This window comes from Tenrec ecaudatus, chromosome 1, assembly GCF_050624435.1.
Source record: "Tenrec ecaudatus isolate mTenEca1 chromosome 1, mTenEca1.hap1, whole genome shotgun sequence".
NCBI lineage: Eukaryota > Metazoa > Chordata > Mammalia > Afrosoricida > Tenrecidae > Tenrec > Tenrec ecaudatus.
The window spans coordinates 291,276,888-291,295,075 of record NC_134530.1 but is presented as its reverse complement, the minus strand read 5'-3'; the positions used below and the strand labels follow the sequence as shown (position 1 = coordinate 291,295,075).

The window sequence follows — 18,188 nt, the reverse complement described above, 5'->3', positions numbered from 1 at the left end:
TTTGACCGGCCCCTCAAACCTCTCCACTGGTTCCCTACTGCATGCTGGCATGCTGCATTCACATCTTGGAGCATTGGGTTGAAGTCTGGTCCCTCTTTCCCTGTGGAGATAAAAACAATACCCGCTCCCCTTGGGTGGGTTAGTGAGGCTGAAATTCTTTAAGTGAGCAGACAGCGTCTATTTTCTCCTGAGGAGTGGCCGATGGGTTTGAACCACTGACCTTGCTGTTAGCAGCTACCGGGGTTCCTTACAGTTAGCCGTAGGCACACTAAATGAAGAGACAGTAGGTTAGAAGATAAATGTGGGGAAATCAGTTAAGTGGAATGAGGGGCTCCGGGATGGAGGTTCAATAGGGTGAGTAAAGCGGGCCTCAATGAGGAGGTGGCTCTTGGGCACCGACTCAAGGGCAGGGAGGGAGGGAGTGTGCAGACACATGCGGGGGCAGTTCACGGAAGGCAAACACCCTGAGTCGGAGAGAGGTTGGTGCGCTCGGGAGAGGGAAGCGTTTTGCCCATGTGTTTTTGGTTGGTTAAATTCCTAGCAGAGGAATTATGGGGTCAAAGGAATTGTCTAGATCTCCTTTGAAATTCTCTCGTTTCAAAGCCCTGGGATAGAAGAGTGACCGTACCCCAAAAGAAATCTATTCAAATGCAAGAAAATCAAAATGGAAGAAGAGTAGAAAACATAAAGGGGCTAAAAATAGCAGTTACCACTTCTGTTAAGAATTTCTGTGAGAATCTCAGGGGTTTACTGAGTCATCTTCCGCGGTGCCTGTTACAGTGGGCTGGCACAGCTTGGCCACGTGTCACCCCTCCGCGTTCCTGTATCTACTAGGCAGGATCCATCTTGCCTCTTTGCCAGTGACTTTCAAGTACCAATCAGCTCTTCCCTTTCCACCTTCCCAGGTCCCCTGGGACCTTCCTATTCAGCTCCAATTTCTGATCTAGTTAAAGACATCCCAACTTTCCCACTGACCGTGAGACTAATCGGATGACTTCACTGGAGGCGCGCGACCTTGTGGTTCAGGGGGAGGGCAGTGGCCTTGAAGCACAGGGGGGACTTTCTGCTCTACCCAAGGGAAAGAATGGAGGGAGCTGCAGGGCCAGGGAGCAGGGAGGGTGTGTGGTAAGGGGCCGGCTCCAGGCAGAGGCTCATCAGAGGAGAAGAATGGGTTGGGCCCCGTTACCAAGGCCAGGCAGACATTATTCTCCAAGTGGTAAGTCATCAAAGGAGGTTTGCTCAGAGTGACAACATGAGGCTGCCTTTCAAGAGGTTGTCTGGAGCTGGGGTGATAAATGCTTTTGGAAGGAGGGGAGTTAAGCCAGGGGAACCAGTTAGTTCACTGTGGCAGGAGATATTGTAAGCCTTTCATCCAGTCATTAAGCCAGTGTGTACTGGGGATCATGGGCGTGCTGGGCACTGTGCTCCATCCTGGGAAGGTGTAACCCACACCCCCACCCTCATGGAGATCACATTCTAGCCGGGGACAGAGACAGCTATCCAGTGGAAATCAATTGAGTAGATAGTATATTAACCTGTTTGCAAACCTGTCACTGGAGTCGTAGGACTGCCCCGTATTGTGTCTGAGGAAACAGATTGGCCACCATGTCTCTGCCCCGAGGGGCACCTGGTGGACTGAGATCAACCCCCTCCTGGTTAGCAGCCACGTGCTTAAGCACCGACCACCACCAGGGCCCGTAGATAGTGTGCTTAACGGTGCAGGTGGTCAAGTGGACATGCACGCAGGAAGGGAACGAGGAGTTTTTCAGAGCCCCGGGGTGGTGTCCATGGTTAAGCATTTGTCTTACTAATGGGAAGGTCGGTGCACATTGCCTACTCCTAAAGGACCCCCAACGAAATGCAATCCTTTTCAGAAAAGTCAGGGCCACAAACTGTGGAGCAAAGGTCCACTCTGACATCCCGGGTCACCAGGAACCAGAATCGACTCGAGGGCAACTGTTGTTTGTTTACTAGAAATGGTTGTGGGCTGGGGCCGGGAGGGGGTGGGCGGTGGGTGGTGTGGTTCACAAGTTCCTAAAGAAGAAGGATAGCCAGCTGGGGGAAGGAAGGCTCTTGGGGTGACTTGTGAGTGGAGGGGCCCCAAAGGAGGTGGCATGGGAGAAGGAGAAGGTGAGGGCGAGGGAGGTTGGGAGTGTTTGTAGGTAGACTCTGTGAGACGAGGAGCCAGCCAGGAGCACAACAGGGAGTCAGTGATTTTTATGAAGGGCAGCAAGAGAAAGCCACCCAGGCAGCACACAGCACGGTACCATCATGGAAGACCCAGGGCGTTCAGGTTATAGGCATGTCTCCCCGATGAGGCTGTCAGCATCTTGAAAGGATCCATTCACACTGGCCAAACCAAGGGCTGAGCACATTCCAAAATATTCAGTGAATATTCACAGTTGGAAGGCATTCTTCCTTCATCTTGCTGCCCCCAGCCACGGGGAGCTCCCTGCGTGGTGCCTGAGGCTGCTTTTCTATACTTCGCTAGAGGTCCACCACCGCAGCTAGGGAAGCTAACCAAGGGTCTGGCCCCAGGGAGGACTGGGGTTTGGGCCAAGCAGGAGTCCCGCTGTGTTAGCCCCAGTTGACCAGAGAAACAAATTCATAGACACTTATATGTGTTTTAAAAGAGAACTTTATATCAAAGAAAAATTGTACATTATGAAAACATCCCAGCCCAGTCCAGATCAAGTCCTTAAGTCTGATATTAGCCCATATGTCCGATACCAGTCTATAAATCCCTCTTCCTACTCATGAAACACAAGCAATGATGCTGATGCAGGAAGATCACAGGCCAGTGGGTGGAAAGCCTTGTGGACCCAGTGGTGGTGGAGGCATCCCAGCGCTAGCAGGGGTCTCCAAGTGAGCCCTGCGGCTCCAGGGCTCTAGTGTAGCTCTGTGTGTCTTGTCAGCAGGAATGTCTCACAGGAAGGGAGCTATTGATTTCCGTGGGCACCTCCAAATGAGGTCATCAAGCTGCAACCTGAATGACAGCTTAGACTCCACCCCTCCACAAGTTGACACCAGAGTATGTTGCTCACCTGCTCTTGGGCTGTGTGGCCCCTCCTGGAGTAGGCGTGCGGCAGCCTCCTCCTTGAAAATCCCCTTCTATTTCTGGTGGTCCAGAGTCTCTTGGTCCCTCCCCAGTGAGCACTGCCCAGTGATACCCTGTGGCCTGCCCAGAGAGGGCATCTCATCCGTAAGTGGCTGGGTGCTGTTTATGTCAACATCTACCTCCCACCCCACTTAAGAGCTTGGCGTGCCTCCAACCGTGCCCTACCTGGGTGAGGCCCCGATGCCACTGCACTTCTACCGGGACTGGGTCTTCCCCAGCAGGCCCTGCATCATGCACAATGCCCTGCAGAAGTGGTCGCTCCCCTATCTGAGGTGGGTGCAGCCCTGGGCTGGGCTAGGGTGATGGGCGAGCTGTCTTGTGGCATGTGGGCATGCTCTTAGAGTCCCTTCCCCTAGGGCCACGGTGGGTGCCACGGAGATGAGCGTAGTGGTGACCCCAGATGGCTATGCTGATTCCGTGCGCGGAGACCACTTCGTGATGCCAGCCGAGCGCCTGCTGCCCCTGTGAGGTGTGTTGGACGTCCTGGAGGGCAGGGCCCGGCACCCTGGCGTGCTCTACGTGCAGAAGCAGTGCTCTAACCTGCTTACCGAGCTGCCCCAGCTGCTGCCCGACTTGGAGCCCCACGTGCCCTGGGCCTCCGAGGCTCTGGGTGAGAGGGGGCGACTGGGGCAGAGGGCAGTCGTTGAGAATACACAGCAGAAGCACACACCAAGCTTCTACACTGACAGCTCGGTGACATTGATTGTCTTGGCCCACACCCACCACCCCATGGCCAGGGTCAGGCCCTGCCGCCCTGGAAGCCTTGACTGTTGACCAACTGCAAAGGATTAGTGCTCTAACTTTTGCCTGTGGGGGGTTGGGCCCACTCCCCAAGCCCTCCAAACCATGGCCTCTTCGCCACTTTTCCCTGTGATGCCCCTCGCTCGCATGCAGTACCCCTGCCCACATCCTGTTGGGTGTTATCCCAGACCCGACCTGCAGGGGACAACCACTCCTAACTCTCCTCCTCTGTCCTGCAGGGAAGATGCCAGACGCGGTGAACTTCTGGCTGGGGGAGGCGGCCGCAGTGATGTCCTGTAGGTGTCTCTGGGATGCAGGGACAGGGAGGAGCCAGGATGGGGCCAAGGGTGGGAGGCTGGCCTGGAGGGTCGGTCTACAATTCTGCGAACAGAGGAGGAGCGGCGTTGCAGCGTGGTGGGTGGGATGACTTTGGTGTGGGGGCGCACTAGACATCTCTCAGAGGGCACGTTGGCCCCGGAGGTGAACTTGGGAGAACCCTATGCGTGGATATTTACCTCTTTGGAGAGATGACCCGCATGGGGCGTGTGGTGAGTGCCAAGTCCCTGGTGGCTGGGATCTGGAATGCCCTCCACCCCAGACCCCCCCTGGGCATCTCCTGGAGTCTGGTTTGACTATGTCGTTGAGAATACACAGAGCAAAAGCACACACCAAGCTTCTACGCTGACAGCTCAGTGACATTGATTCAGTCCCTCTAGTTGGTTCAAACGTTCTCACCCTCCCTTCCCGAGTTCTTCTCCCTGAGGGAAATGAGGGGGCTTCAGAAACTGTGTAGAAAATAATGGGATTCCCCCTCCCCCTTATAAATTCATTGTCCTCCAGGATCCTGGCTGTTCTTTGAAGAGGCTGTTTTCAGTCTGAGCCCGGATGGAGTTTAAAAGAGCACCATGCTCATGGCAGAGGGATGGAGATCCTTTACTGGCTAAGTTGAACTAGTACTGGGCGTAAAGGAGACATCAGGGGACACTTTGGATGGAAGGTTGAAATCTTTATTCGCAGGACTTTCTCGTTTTTACACCCCTGGCTGTCTTGAGGCGCAAGGCTCTGGGTGGGCAGGTTCTGCCTCTCATGTGCCCTGCTCCGCCAAATCTGCCCAGGACCTTCTTTGTGTTGGCAGTGCACAAGGACCACTACGAAAACCTCTACTGTGTCCTCTCTGGAGAGAAACATTTCCTGTTTCACCCGCCCAGCGATCGACCCTTCATCCCCTATGGTAGGGCTGGGACCTGCCTTACGCATGGGCCCCAAACCAGAGGAAGGGTAGCGAGGCTTCCCTGCCTGTGTCCCTGGGGCCAGGCAGCCAACAGGAGAGGCTGGGAGGAGGTGTGAGGGGCTGGGAGCTCTCTTTGCTGAGCTCCCCCTTTTTCTCTGGCATCAGAGCTGTACACCCCAGCAACCTACCGACTCACTGAGGCGGGCACCTTTGAGGTGGTGGATGAAGAGGCCATGGAGAAGGTGTCCATCTTGGCCCTGGGCCTCAGGGAGGGGCAAGCTCATCCATCTCCGAGGAGCAAGTGGGCCCCAAAAGTCCTGGGAAGGTGGCCCCTTCCTCCGTAAGGTCCCACCTTCTGGGGCTGGTTTCCCAGGGCGGATGGAGGGGGACCTTTGGCCCTTACCGTTGGCAAGGCCAAAGGCCGAGTTCCCCGGTCCTGCTCCGTCCCCAGGTGCCCTGGCTTCCACTGGATCCCTTGACACCAGATCTGTCCCGGTACCCACAGTACCGTGGGGCCCAGGCCCTCCGCTGCACCATGCAGGCCGGCGAGATGCTCTACCTGCCGGCCTTGTGGTTCCACCACGTGCAGCAGTCCCAGGGCTGCATTGCTGGTGAGGAGCTGCTGGCCTCGGCCAGCGGGTGGGCTGGGGAGGCTCTGGGTCAGAGCTGGGCCACCCACTCCTGTGCTTGCTCTCCCCACAGTGAACTTCTGGTACGACATGGAGTATGACCTCAAGTACAGTTACTTCCAACTGCTCGACACCCTCACCAAGGCCTCAGGCCTGGACTAGTGGAGCCCCCAGGGAACGTGCCCCCCCACAGCTCAGGGGGCACTCTGGCTCCTCCCCAGATAGGCCCCCACAGAGACACCCTGCAATCTGTCTGACCCAGAACCCCGTTTGGGTTGGGACCGATCCTGGAGACTATCGTGGGTGATAGGAGGAGGACCAGGAAGTGCCAGGCAGGTGTCTAGGTCAGGGTTTCCAGAAAGCTGCCACGCAGGTGAAGCAGCCCCGTGGGTGGAGGCCAGCTGCGGCGTCCTCCCTCCTCTGTAAAGCTGTGAAGTGGACATAATGATGGTCCCTACCTTTCTGGCTGCCCTGGGGCCTGGAGAGGGTTTCTGTAAGGGCCCGCTCGCTCGCTCGCTCGAAAGACATGCTCAATAAAGCCGGGGAGGCTCCATGTGGTACCTGCCCCTTGTGGATTTCTGTGTCTCCAGGAGGGCGGGGAGGGTTCAGATGGAAATGTCAGAGAGAGGAGCTAGCTCCCTGTCTGTCCAGGGACCACAGCTTGTACTCCGGTCTGTCCGGCAGGCCAACCCTGTTTTAACTCTCTGCCAGGGCTCATTGACTGGGACTCTGGTTTGCTTCGCGATGGGGTTGGTGGCCTGGGGACGAGCCTGTGTCTCCTAACCAGCACAGGGACCAGGGGACATAAACTGCCCCACCCCCACCCCTGGGCTGCTCCTCTGCAGAAGGAACTGGCTTTCTCATGCTGCCCCCACAAAAGGGGAGATGAGCCCCCTTCCCCTGGGTGCCCACCTGGAGCTCCAGTCCTGGCCATCTCTGGGGACCCAGGTGGCCCAGGCCCTGGCTTTGAAGAGCTGTTTTTAGTAACAGCCACTCCCCTGCTGTGATGATAGGCTCCGGATACACCCCTCCTCCGGGTCTGCTTCAGTGGAGACTGGGCATTCCTGTCCTTCTGGTACCTGGATGTTGCTACAAGCCTTGTTGGTGGGGACTCTGCCCTTGCCCTACCTCTGGCGGCTGCCCAGACCTGTGGCCCCTCCAAGCCATACCTTCCTGTCCTGCTCACACGGGTGGTTGGTGAGCTGTCCTGGAAGCAGGACCCAGCTGGGCAGGCCCAGGTGGTGTCTGCTGGGGGCAGTGGGTTTTCCAGGAACCCAGCAGGGGTGGGGGACCTTGAGCCCATGGGAGGGTGTCAGTAGCCCCAGTATAGGCTGAGGTGCCACATTTCTTGGACAGGGTGTGGGGCTTGGGCGGAGCGGAAGATGCAGGTGGGAGGGGCTAGGGAGGCCAGTTGGGACATACTTGGATTTTGGCTTAAAACCCCACAGTCCTCGGCCCAGTGGCTACTGCTGCCTTTGCTCGCCCCGCCTGGGACCCCCAGCGTCATGGCTCTGGTAAGACTGGCGTGGCACTGGAGCCCACTCTGACCCTTGCTCCCCACCTGAGTCCTAGCTAATGCTTTCTCTGGAGGGCTGTGGCCACGGTGGTCTTCAGGTGTAGGGGGCGTGTTTGCCAGCTTTGGGTAGGGGCATGGCTGGGCTGCGGATCCACAGAGCTTCTAGGCAGGGAGAGGCTCCTGGCTGCTCCCCTGCTCCCTCTGAGTCAGTTGCCTGGGCTGTCGGGGCCTGAGACTGATGAGATGGGTGACTTTCCCGGGTTCTTCCTCTGCCAGGAACCCCTGGGTGCATGCAGCTGGGACTTCCAACGACAGCTGGGAGGCCAGTGAAAGGGTGTGCTGACACACGCTCCCTGGCCCCAGCGCACCTGGCAGGGCTTCAGCCCAGAGCCCGGGGTGGTTTGGGATGGAGTCCTGGGGTCCTTTGTTCCTCTGCCCTCGGAGAACCTGGAGGGCGCAGGGCTTGGCGCCCATGGGCTGCCTGGCCTGGTAACCTCCCACCTGCCCCAGCACAGAGGTGGCTTCCAGAACTTCCCCCTGACCAGGGGTGGGATGCACAGGGAGGAGCGAGTGAGCAAGCAGGAGCTTAGTCCTAGCAGGCCGCTCCCTCCATGCCCTTCTGTATGCCCACCCAGAGCTTTGTAAGCGAGGGCATGGGCTGGGGCAGACAGGTGGCAAGATGGGAGCCTGCTGGTTCCAGGAGAGGGAAGCGGAGAGCACAGCGATCCTGCCTCTGGGTCTCCGGCCAGTTGCTGGGTCACCTCTCCATGCCTCCGCCTCCTCGTGAGGCAGCGTAGTAGTCGGCTGAGTTAATGTATGGATAGCCCTTGGGACAGACCTGTCATGGGCATTGTGTAAGTTCCTATGGACGTGCCCTGTCTCTTCTAGACTCGGGGTTCTGGGTGGCCTTGGCCCTGTTGGTGCAGGGTGAGCCCTCACAGGTGCCCCAACCTCCCTTCCATCGCCTGCGGCCTTTGGTCATGTCATCCCACAGCAAGCTTGTCCCCTCCCCGCTGCTCTGCAGGCCAAGTTGCCCGGGACCTGCCTGCTCACCATTCTTGTGCTGCAGGCCCACAGCCTGCCTGCCAGGGACGTGGGTGACTTGACCGAGAGAGGAGAAGGGAACTGAGGTTGCAATTGGAGCAGGGCAGGGACGGTGGGAGGTGACAGGAGGGCTGGGCCTGCGAGGTCCTGGGAGGAGGGGCTGCAAAGAGTGATGGGCAAGGGCTGGTGATGGAGGGTGGGGCTTGGTGCGTCCCCAGGGATCCCTCTGGTGGTGAACTCTGCGTGGCTTGGGGGAGAATTGGCCCTCATTTCTTCTCCTCCAAGTGACCCACCGTGAATTCTATGTGACCCTGTGGCTGCCCACGGCCTGCAACCACCGGCTCCAGACGCGCACGGTCAACAACTGCAGAAACCCTGTCTGGAACCAGAGCTTCCACTTCCAGGTGCACAGCCAGATCAAGGTGGGCCTGCCTCAGCCCAGTCCTGCGTACCCCCAGCGCCACCCCCACACCACCCCCCACCCCATGGCCCTGTCCCGCTGCTCCCCTTCCAGAACATGGTGGAGCTGAAAGTCTTTGACCAGGACCTGCTGACCAGCGACGTCCCCATGCTGTCAGTGCTGTTTGACGTGGGCACTCTGCTGCCTGGGGAGTTCCGGCGCCAGAGCTTCTTGCTGAGCCTGCAGGCAAGACTCCACATGGGCGGCCACCCTCGGTACCACCAACGGGATGCTGCTTAAATGCCCTCTTCAAAGAACTTGTTTACAGACCATGAGGTCAGGTTTCCCTGGTGCCCGAGGCCCTTGTCAACCAGGACCTGCTTCCCGAGGAGCGGCCCCCTCCTCGGGGCCACATTATGGACAGCAGCCCTCCCCGCATTGGCACCCCTGGCTGGCATCTGGGTTGGAATCTGCACATACCCACACTGACACACACACTCACACTCACATTCACACCCACACACAGCCTCACACACATACACAGGTACACTCACAAGCAAGCACACGCACTCAACCACTGTCACACTCACACATGCACAGCCATGTGGATACACATGCACACACACTCACATGTGCACACAACCACTCACATGCATGCCCACATACATGCACACGTCTTACCTGTATAACTTGCTTTTTCAGGGTGGGGAGCGGTTTGACGTTGAATTCCGCCTGCGGAGTGTGTGAGTTGGGGGTTGCGGGGGTCAGGGGAGTTGGGGGTTGCGAGGTAGGGAGAGGGGCTCTGGGTCAAATCTGTCCCTTCTGGAAGGAGAGAGCCTCGTGCGCTCAGGGCTGGTGTCCTTCCCCGGGGACCCTCTGTGGTTGGAAGGACTGCCTAGGCTTCCTTGGGGGCAAGAACCTGACCCCCGCTCATGGCTTTTCCCAGGACAGACTGTGCAGAGCAGCTCACCAGCAACGGTGTCCTAGTGGTGAGTCAGATCATTGTAGTGATTGATTCAGGATCATAGTAGTGATTCGGGATCATAGTGGTGACTTGGGATGGTAATGGTGACTTAGGATCATGGTACTAATTCGGGATCATAGTAGTGATTCGGGATCATAGTAGTGCTGTGTGATCATAGTAGTGATTTGGGATCATAGTAGTGTTTTGGGATCATAGTAGTGCTTTGGGGTCATAGTAGTGCTTTGTGATCATAGTAGTGCTTTGTGATCATAGTAGTGATTTGGGATCATAGTAGTGCTTTGTGATCATAGTAGTGCTTTGGGATCATAGTAGTGATTTGTGATCATAGTAGTGCTTTATGATCATAGTAGTGCTTTGTGATCATAGTAGTGCTTTGTGATCATAGTAGTGCTTTGGGATCATAGTAGTGCTTTATGATCATAGTAGTGATTTGGGATCATAGTAGTGATTTGGGATCACAGTAGTGATTTGGGATCATAGTAGTGCTTTGGGATTGTAGTGGTGAGTGACACACCCTCCCTCAGGCCATCTGCTCACCTGCCCTCCTGGCTGCAAGTCTGTCTGGACCAGGAAAGAGCAAAGTTGGAGGAGCTATGATTTCCAGAGGACATGGGACTGAGGAGCAGGAACCGCGGGCTGCAGGGGAAAGGGTAGTGGTGAGGTATCCTTGCGTGGGAGGGGCGGCATATGAATCTTCTCTTCCCAACACAGGCCCGTGAGCTTTCCCGCTTGCATGTGCGGCTGAAGGAGGCCGGGGACCAGAAGGGTGAGTCTCCCAGGTCACCAGGACAGCCCTGGCCCTCAGCCTATGTCTTCCCCCTTCCTCAGCTGCCCATCCTGGAAGAAGCTGCCAGCCACCTTTAGCCTCCGAAGGCTAGGGGCTGGGGGTGAAACTGCCCGGGCTTACCAAGACCTGGTCTTTTCCCATGACCCTGCTCTGAGGGGGCTGGGCTGGGGGTAACTCCTCCCAGCCTCTGCCAGCCACAGGGGCGGGAGACACCTCACGGGCAGGGAACCCCCTCCCACCCCTACCTCGGTTCCTTTCTCCAGAGTCAAAGGGAAAAGATCAGCTTGTGGTCCCCGGATCCTACGAGGGATCTCAGGAGGCCACCGTAGGCAGTGACTCCTTCCGTTTCCACTTCCCCACCTGCTGGGAGCAGGAGCTGAGTATCCACCTGCAGGTAGGGTGCCCCCCCCACTGACCCCCTGGAATTCAGGCCCACAGGGCCGGGTGGTACCCCTGCTCTGAGACTCGGGTAAGTGTACAGTTTTAGTCCCCTTGCAGAACGCCCGCCAGGAGCAACTGAAGGTGCCACTCAGGGCCCTGCCATCAGACCAGCTCGTGAGGCTGGTCTTCCCTACGTCCCAGGTACTCTTCACTCAGAGGAAGAGACCTTGATGTGGGGGTGGGACAGGGCCTCAGGCCAGTGCGGGGGTGGTGGCAGGGGGTGACTCCTTCTCTCCCTTTTCTTTTGGGCCAAGCCCCTGGGCTGGGCTGTGGGGGTGCATCCCTGTGGAGATGACTGGGGCATCCCAGGGCCGAAGTTGGGGTGGAGGTGCCAGCCTTTCTGAGTGGTGTTTTGCTGGTTTGCAGGAGCCTCTGATGAAGGTGGAGCTGAGAAAAGAAGACAGGTGAGAGGCTGGGCTGGGGGAGAGCAGCCGGGGGAGGGAGGGCGCTACGTGCAGCTGGGTGGCCTGGAGGACCGGAAGCAAGCGGGTGGCTGCAGCAGGGAGCTCCCAGTCTTGGGAAGGTGCTCAGAGCAGAGAGGGTCCTTCCTCAGCCTTGTAGTCTGCGTGTGGCCTCACTGGGTGGGAGAGAGGTGGGGGCTGAGGAGAGTAACATGCCTGGTTTGAGGAGCACAAAGACCAGAAGGAAGCAACCTTTTGGGTGGAAGCAACGTGGCTGGGCCTTCAAGAACTTTTGCTGGCCCTCGGTGTCTGGGAGCATAAGCAGCCCCAACTTAAAGGCCTTTGTTCCTTCTCAGCCCCCGTGCCCCCTCCCCAGTGTAGCCCTGGTCCAGCGTTGCAGGGGAGGGAGAAGCTGAGACTCAGGGCCACCTTTGGCCACAGGGACACCCTCATCTGCCGGCTGGCCTTGCTGTCATGCCGGGCGTGTTTGTGTGGCTCTGGGCCCACCATCCCCCCCTCACTCTCCAAGCTTCAGCACGCAGGCTGAAGGGAGAGAAGAGATGGACGTGGATCTTGCAGGGAGATGGGCCGAGTGTTCTCTTTTTCTGACGAGGATGAGCACTGCCTCACTGTCCGTCCATCCCCCCACCCCACCCCCAGACCAGGGGAGCTGGCCGTGCGCCTGGGCTTCGAGCTGTGTGCTGAGGAGCAGGCCTTCCTGAGCAGGTGGTGGCCAAGGCCCTGCAGCAGGCCCTGCAGTTGGAGGGAGACCTGCAGGAGGACGAGGTCTGTCGGGCTGGGCAGGAGTGTGGGGGTCTCAGGCCGAGTGTTGAGCTGAGTGGGCCTCCACACTTCCATTGCCCGACCAGGGTTGGTTGTAAGGCGGACTTGTGTTTGCCTCTCGTCTGCCCACCTACCCCCCTTGTACTTCCCGTAGCTTTCTTGATGTTATCTTGGGCCCAATGCGGCTGAGCAGTGTCAGAACCACGGGCCCCACCAGGGGTAGCTACCCTTCTCTGTGCGTTGGCCCGTGACCTGGAGCTGCTTTTAAGACTGGGCCTCTCAGACAACTCGGTGGACATCTGGCCAGGCCTCTCTGCTGGTTGGGCTGGCTCCTAAGGAAATGAGCTCCTTGCAAGGGGAGAGGGACGCTGATTTAGGGGTTTTGAGGTGAGCCTGTGTCTTTTAAGAAGTGACCGCCGTACTCCCCAGGCTGGGGATGGGGAGATAAGGCCTGTGGCCTGTACGCTCCCTGGAGTTTTCAAAACCCGAAAGGACCCACCCTGCTGAAGGAGGTTATCCTGACATGACTCTCCTCAGCTGCTCTGACTCAGACCTGCTCCATGGGTCCCCACCAGACTCTGACCTACGCTAACTTGGTGGTGGGGCCAGGGGCAGGGGACTGAGTGGCCACTTGACTTGCTGTGTCATCCTCCTGTGGTTTTTACTGCCCGGCGCACCCTGACCTCCCCTCCACCAACTGGAAGTCCCCGCAGGGCCTCCCTTGAGCCCAGCTGTACTCTGCCCTTCCAGGTCCCAGTGGTGGCAATCATGGCTACTGGTGGAGGGGTCCGGGCAATGACTTCCCTGTATGGGCAGCTGACCGGCCTCAGGGAGCTGGGCCTCTTGGACTGCGTCTTCTACATCACAGGGGCCTCAGGCTCCACTTGGTGAGCAGGCTGAGTGTGGGATCTGGGGGTGAGTGGGCAGAGGCAGGGGTGCCTGTGGTAAGGCTTCTCCAGTGCCCCCTTGGCCTCCCTGACTAGATTGGAAGGTCTGCGAGGAGGCAGGTGGCAGGTGCGATATGCCCAAGGTGCCCCATGGGCTTCGGCTGTCTCCATGGAGCTGGAAGGCACCTGCGGGCTGCTGCCCTGGGAGAGAAGGTCCGAAGGGGTGTGAGGTCTCGGGGGACTCTTAGAGGAACCTGTCTGCCCCCGACCTCTGGCTTTGCCTAGGACCTTAGAAAACCTCTACAAGGATCCAGAGTGGTCGCAGAAGGACCTGGGGGGCGCCACCGTACTGCTGAAGACGCAGATGACCAAGAACAAGCTGGGCGTGTTGGCTCCCAGCCAGCTGCAATGGTACTACCAGGAGCTGGAGGAGCGCGCTCGCCTGGGACACCCGGCCTGCTTCACCAACCTCTGGGACCTCATCAATGAGGCCATGCGACATGATGGGGTACAGAAGGGCGGCCCATGGGGACGGGCCTGGACCTGGAGGCAGCCCTGCTGGGTAGCAGGGCGAGGGGAGATCTCCAGAGACCAGGCAGCAATGGGTTTACACGGAGTTATCTCCCTACAGCCTGATGTCCACAAGCTCTCGGAGCAGCGACAGGCTCTGAGGCACGGCCAGAAACCTCTCCCCATGTACTATGCCCTCAACACTAAGGGGCACGGCCTGTCCACCTTTGAATTTGGAGGCAGGTCGAGGCAGCTGGTTGAGGCCCCGGGCGGCCAGGGGTCGGGGAAGGGGTGGTTGGGATGGTGTGGGGAGGCAGTTTTTCATGCCCTTCTCCTTACACTCTGGTCCGGGACCCGAGTGAATCCAGACACCCATGACCCCAGAGTCACTTGGACTGGAGGGGAGTCGCCCCGTCCTTTGTGGCTGCCCTGCGTGGGTTCGGGTGGGCAGGAGGGTGGTGGCCAACAGCGGTCCCTTCTCACCGCAGAGTGGTGTGATTTCTCCCCCTACGAGCTCGGTTTCTCCAAGTAAGGTGCCTTCATCCCCTCCGAGCTCTTCGGCTCCGAGTTCTTCATGGGGCGGCTGATGAAGAGGATGCCTGAGTCCCGCATCTGCTTCCTGGAAGGTGAGGGGGTCTTGGAGAGAGAATGGGGGAGGGGAGGATGTTTCTGGGGGAGCCCCATCACTGAGGCGGGCAGCAGGGAAGGGTCAGGCTGTGACAGGAATGGGGGCTCTCGTCCCCTTGTGTCTGCGCTCCCAGGTATCTGGACCAACCTATATGCAGCCAGCCTCCAAGACAGCTTATACTGGTCCTCGGAGTCCAGTCCGTTCTGGGATCGCTGGGCTCAGACCCTGACCAGCTTGGGTAGGTGCCCAGGCTCCGGGGCTGGTGCTGGGGGTGGGCATGTGACTCCCAGCTCTGTGTGTGTGTGGTGGTGGGGGCACTGGTCTCAGCTCTTTCCCTCTCCGGGGTCACTGCCCTCAGACTGGGCTAGCACCCACGCCCCACTCCCTGGCTGTGCAGACAAGGAGCAGGTCCCAGTGCTGAAGATGGAAGTGCCACCCAGCCTGGCTGGGAGAATCGGGGAGTTGTTCTCTGGCCTCCTGGCGTGGCGTCCGCTTGCCCAGGCCACCCACAACTTTCTGCGTGGTCTCCAGTTCCACAAAGACTATTTCCAGCACCCTCACTTCTCCTCCTGGAAAGGTAGCTTCTCCCACCGGGGTCCAGCCCCCTGATGTCTTCCCAGAGCTGTGGGCCTTGGCTCCAGGCCCCTCCTGGGCCCCTCACCTCACCCCTTGGCTCCAGGCCTTCCATGTGTGGCCCCACGGGATGTGGGAAGTAGAGTTTCCTGCTTTCTCCTTCAGCTGGGGCTGGAGGTTGCTTCAGGGCTGGGGCCAGGTGGGTGGGGCCTGAGGGTGGAGTCTTTTTCCAGGAGCAGCCAGTGACTGCCACTGACCAGGGGAGCAAGCGTGGTGTCCTCAGCACCCGTGCTCAAGGCTGCCCTCCCACCCCGCCCACTTCTCCAGACACCAAACTGGATGGACTCCCTAACCAGCTGACCCCTGGGGAGCCCCGCCTGTGCCTGCTGGACGTGGGCTACTTTGTCAACACCAGCTGCCCGCCCCTCCTGCAGCCCACCCGGGACGTGGACCTCATCCTGTCGCTGGACTACAACTTAAATGCCACCTTTCAGGTGGGGGAGCTGATGAGTGGCACCCGAGGATGCTAGGGCGGCTTCACAGTGTGTGCCTTGCTGGCTTCCTCCCAACCCTATGAGACAGGGACCCACATGCTATGGGCTGAGCTGTCCAGAGAAACAAAAGCAGCAACACTCCTTTGTGTAGAAAGAAAGAGCTTTAGATCAAGATGTCATTTTAGATCAGCAAGGCATCCCAGCCCAGTGTGATTCAAGACCATGCTAGTCAGAACCTTCCTCAGCCTCTGTGTAGCTGCAGGCAGATAATGCCCAGGCTGGCGTGAACACGGCCGAGTCGGCGGCTCTCCAGGCTGGTGGCCCCATGGGGCCGTCCCTGGAGACAGAATCCCAGCGAGGAGGAAGAGGCTCATAGCATCTCCCCTTCCTTCCAAGGAGGGATCACCAGGCTTCCACCTGAGTGACAGGTGGGACTCCACCCCTGCACTTTCACGCAGGTCCAAGTGGACATAATATCTAACCACCACACCATGTCAAAAGAACCAAACCAGGATCCCCACCATGGAGTCCATGCTGACTCACCGGGTCCCCCTTGGTGTGTTTCCGAGATCGAACTGCTTACGGGAGTAAAAATGCCCACGGAGCAGTTTGTCACAGGAAATCAGCCTCTAACAACCAATGGGTCAGTAGGCACAATTGTATGGCGATAAAATAGTAAAGGTCTAGTAAAGTCATAGAGGCTAGGAGAGATAGGGGAGCGAGAGTACAATAAAGGAGTCAGGCACGTTTTATGATAGCATGCTCACCTCAGCTCCTCTTGATGGACCACGAGGAAGTGGGGGAAGAGAGAGCATCTGTATTATCTTGGGGTAGTTACAGGTAGCCTTAAGACATGCATATTCAGTAGTTACATACGCCACAAGGTGGGTGGGATCGACAGTAACGCTGAGTTCACAAGTGAGCAAGCCTAACAGCTGCATTGGGGGAAGCTGAGAGGGGGGCTGGGCGACAGCAGGAAGAGAGAGCCAGAGGATGTCTGCCTCTGTAGGGAGATCAGACCAGCCATGTGCTCACTTGAAGGCAGCATGGCTGTTAAGGGAGAGTCTGTGGCTACCAACGTGGAGGCACAAGTTCAGGAACGTGGTGCTCGGCCCTCTCTCCATGGAGCAGCGGGTGGTTTCCCAGTGCTGAACCTGCAGAACCTCGCCCAGCACATAACTGTTTCACCACCAGCACTCCCTGTGAAAAGAACTGGGGTTTCATTCACGCTCCATCAGGGGGCTTTCTCCGCAATGGGGAGAGGATATGATGGTGAATCTGGTTGGCTGCACCTGCACCCCGGCTGGTTGCAGGCCGTCGACACCTCAGCGTTTAGTTTCTGTGTTAATTTAGTGAGAGGTGTGTGCCCTTCATGGCTGGCCTCAGTGATGGCTACAGTCCGTTTGGTGGAGCTCTGAGGGGCTGCGGCACGGCTGTCCACTCCGACTGATGCTTGGTCCTATGTGACGTCAGTGTCCAGGACCAAGGGAGCCCAAGGCAGCTGCAGCTGGTGGGCCGCATGTGCCAAGAGCAGGGCATCCCGTTCCCGCCCATCTCTCCCAGCCTCGATGAGGAGCGCCAGCCTCGGGAGTGCCACAAGTTCTCTGATCCCGGCCGGCCTGAGGCCCCAGTCATTCTGCACTTCCCCCTGGTCAACGACTCCTTCCGGGACCACTCAGCCCCTGGTGAGCCAGCTTGCCGCCACCCCCTTCCTGGTGTCCCAGCCTCCCCGACCCAGCAGACCCTCCCTCCACCCCAGCACCCTGCCCCTCCATGCCCACGATGTGCTCTCTGCACAGGGGTCCCTAGGACACCCGAGGAGCAGGAGGCCGGCCGGGTGAACCTGTCTCCGTCTGACTCCCCCTACCACTACTCGAAAGTGACCTATAGCCAAGAGGACTTGGACAAGCTTCTGGGCCTGGCCCACTACAACATCTGCAACAACCAGGAGCGGCTGCCGGCTGCCCTGCGCGAGGCCGTGCGGAAGAGGAGGCAGCACTGACAGCCCGCCCCGAGTGACACCATGCCTCAGCCTCAGAGAGCCATCCCCCAGTGTTCTGGGGCCTCGGAGGGCCTGGTTGGCCCCAGCAGCACCCTTCCTAGCCTTGGGTGTATGCCCTGGTACCCCAGACGGGGCAGGAGCTGCCAGCACCTCACAGAGGGCCATCTGCACTGTGAACTGAAGCTGTGACTACGGGCTTGCCACAGCTCAGCAGCTGCTCTGGTCCTGGGCCCTGGGCCCCTGGAGCAGGCCACAGTGGGCCTCTTCTCCAAGCACCGGGAGAGGTGGGGTGCAGAGGTGCTGTGGCAGCCGGGGTGTAAATGGGGTGGGGTTGGGGTTCGGGGTGGCTGGGCCCGGTGTAGAGTGCTGGCACTGGGGGGAGGGTCCCAGGCTCCCCCGCCCTGCTGCTCTGAATGCTGTACGCAGGGACTCGGGGGCTGCACACATTATATGACTCGTCCCACCAACGGTCTGAGGATGTCATTGCTGCTACGAATGGGGAGACCTTTGGTACCACCATCAAAGACCAGTTTAGGAAACAAGACAAGGACACATCTCCCTGGCCCCGCAAAGAGTTGCCAGCCTCTTGGTGCTGTGCCACCCTTTCCCAGCAGGAAGCCCCGTAGGAGGTGTCTGCTTCGGGCACCCCTGCCCCACCCTCACAGCCAGTAGCTGCCCTCTTTGCCGGGTGGGGGTCAGAGCACCTTGAGGAAGAGCCTAGGAAGGTGTGACCTCGGAAGGGCTGCCCCTTACCAGGAGCTGCCCGTTCCCAGGGTGCTGCGTGCTGGCCTGGCTAGACTGTGGCGAGCCTGCATGGGCAGTCTGTGGCTGGTTCCATGTGGTGACCTGGATGGAGCACGTCCTCACCTACAGCCCCAGGGTCACTTCTGGGCCCACCCACTCACCTACAGCCCCAGGGTCACTTCTGGCCCCACCCACCCCTGTGGAGGAGCAGCGAGGCCCAGTGAATTAATGTTGGGTCCCTGGGTCACACCTGCCCCACCACCACCTCCCTGAC

At 58.8% G+C, this 18,188-nt stretch overlaps 1 pseudogene; it reads left to right on the top strand.

The window, feature by feature from the left end:
* Positions 1-3,298: 3,298 nt before the first annotated feature.
* Positions 3,299-17,170, top strand: LOC142440688 (cytosolic phospholipase A2 beta-like; annotated as a pseudogene).
* The last annotated feature ends 1,018 nt before the right edge of the window (positions 17,171-18,188 follow it).